The sequence below is a fragment of the Salvelinus sp. IW2-2015 genome, unplaced genomic scaffold (assembly GCF_002910315.2).
Source record: "Salvelinus sp. IW2-2015 unplaced genomic scaffold, ASM291031v2 Un_scaffold6446, whole genome shotgun sequence".
NCBI lineage: Eukaryota > Metazoa > Chordata > Actinopteri > Salmoniformes > Salmonidae > Salvelinus > Salvelinus sp. IW2-2015.
In genome coordinates, this window is record NW_019947708.1 from 20823 (window position 1) to 23195 (window position 2373).

Here is a 2373-nt window from a genome sequence, read left to right on the forward strand (position 1 = left end):
GAGCACATCGAGGTGCCAAGTATTCAGACCTGTTCCTGTCCTGTGTTGAGCGATAAGAGAATTATGGTTTTTCTTACCACACCGTCCGCAGTGTCGTCAGAAAGCGGATTTTTCTGGTTTTCAGGGATACAGTATTTTCAAGCTAACTTCCGTTTCCCCTTAAACTGACACGGGGACTCCGCCCCCGCTACACTAGGTTCCTCTTACCCAGTCAGCATTCTGTAGCTCGTTGACATCTCTGATTGGTTCCTCTCCAGTGTCTCGCTCCATCCGCCGCAGGTTCTACAAGGTACAGGGGGAAGACAGGAATGGAGAGCGTGAGAGGTTATATGTTTAATACACTCTGGGAGGTATTTTGCTGTGTTGCTACGCACTAGGGCTCTGGGTCAACACTAGAAGATCATGGGCAGTGTTATTTACCCGTTGTATGTCTGGCACACTTCTCAATCAATATGTTTTCATGTGATGAGGATGTCAGATATAGGTCTTGTTCAAATCAGACAGTCCACATTGAACTTCTCAGTGGGGATAAAGCAATGTGGAACTAATGATGCCTTTTAAAATGTCTGCCAGCTCCTCACTACACTACTGGTGGTCACAGCAGAGCCCCACTGGCTCTCTCAGGATATACTGTCCCAGTCTACACAGCCAGCTGGCTCTCTCAGGATATACTGTCCCAGTCTACACAGCCAGCTGGGTTTTCAGTATACTGTGGAGACAGGATCAAAGAACTCTGGGGAAACGGTCATGGTGTACGTCATGGTTAACTACTCATGGTGCGATTTTGGTAGCGAACACAAACTCAAGTCCTTTTGTTTAATCAACCTAGAATACCTCCATCAAATGCCGACCGCATTACCTCCCGAGAGAGTTCTCTTCGGTCACCGTCATAGCCGTGTATATTCTTCCTGAAGCCGATACCACGAAGGCGCTCAAGGAAACACACACTAGATTTTGTTCAAACTGGAAACCGCATATCCTGAGGCCACATTTCTCGTAGCTGGGGACGTTAAAAAAGCTCATCTGAATAATACGCTACCAAAGTTTTACTAACACATTGCCTGCGCRACTCGCGCATCAAAAACTCAATTGCTTGTCGCCCTTTCAGAACGGCTAACAGGCCCTCTCCCCCACCCCCCCTTCTGCAAATCAGATCACGCCTCCATTCCGTCCCTCTCTTCCTACAGGCAGAAACTAAAAAAGGAAGTACCTGTTGTCGTGACGTTGGCCTGTTGGTGGGGTTTATGACCCCCATAAATACCTTTCCCCCTTATCTCTCTCTCTATACTCTACAGAGTGACTATTGGAAAGCCCTTTGTTAACAGAGAGTCTGAAAACATCAAAAGTTGAAAATATGCGTTGGTACTTAAAGATTATGATATCAGATCAGTTGTCATCTGAGACATGATTACTGATGATAGGACGACAAACTGTATCTGGGAAAATCTACACATTCTAGTTATGAGATTCACATGGAATTGTTGTGCAATTTAAATGTATAAATATGAAACTATTTGTGAAAAGATTAAATGTAATTTTAGCTTCTAATTGAGAGAATTGTTTCCATAAGGTAAACTCTGTTCACTCAGTGGCCCCGCCCAAGTGAAAGAACATTGGTTGTGAACTATGAAACACACCCCTCTCTCCCCTACTACATAAGCCCTTTACGAAAATGTAACATTTGTGTTCCCGAGGACAATGGTCCAGACGTTAAGGGCTAATATCAAACTACAGAACTAAGCCAACTTCAGCGTGAGCTCAAAGTATGACAACTTGGTATGAACTTTGAACTCTTATTCACTAAAGAAGTGATACCTCCTAGCCGTTGAGGTAGCAGCAGACTTGAACGCAGAGAACAATGGGAGAAACTCCCCAAATACAGGTGTGCCAAGCTTGTAGCATCATACCCAATAAGAATAGAGGCTGTAATCTCTGCCAAAGGCGCTTCAACAATGAACTGAGTTAAACCGTCTGAAGTAGTATGTATGTAAATGTAATAAMTGTTCTGTCATTAAGGGGTATTGTGTGTACACTGATTTTTTAAAATGTTTTATCAGTTGTAGAATAAGTCTGTAACGTAACAAAATGTGGAAGTAGTAAATGTACTGTATTCTAGTGAAATCCATCCTATTCAACTATTGCTGTAAATACTATTCTATGCAAGTATTCTTAAGATATACTAGACACTCAAACTCAGATTTTTACTATTTTTCTACATTGTAGAATAATAGTGAAACATCAAAACTATGAAATAACACATATGGAATCATGAGTAACCAAAAAAGTGTTATTATATTTATGTAGAAATGTAGAAAATAGTACAAATACAAAAATCTTAAATGAGTAGGTGTTCTTAAACTTTTGACAAGTAGT

The 2373-nt window shown here is 41.6% G+C and overlaps 1 long non-coding RNA gene across 1 annotated transcript in view; it reads right to left on the minus strand.

Annotated features, from left to right (window-relative positions):
• Window positions 1–284, minus strand: part of LOC112078893 (uncharacterized) — a 16884-nt gene extending 16600 nt beyond the window's left edge. Inside the window, exon 1 of the long non-coding RNA XR_002895805.2 lies at window positions 208–284. This is a non-coding gene — a long non-coding RNA (uncharacterized lncRNA). The remainder of the gene's footprint in view (window positions 1–207) is intronic.
• Between the last annotated feature and the right edge of the window lie 2089 nt (window positions 285–2373).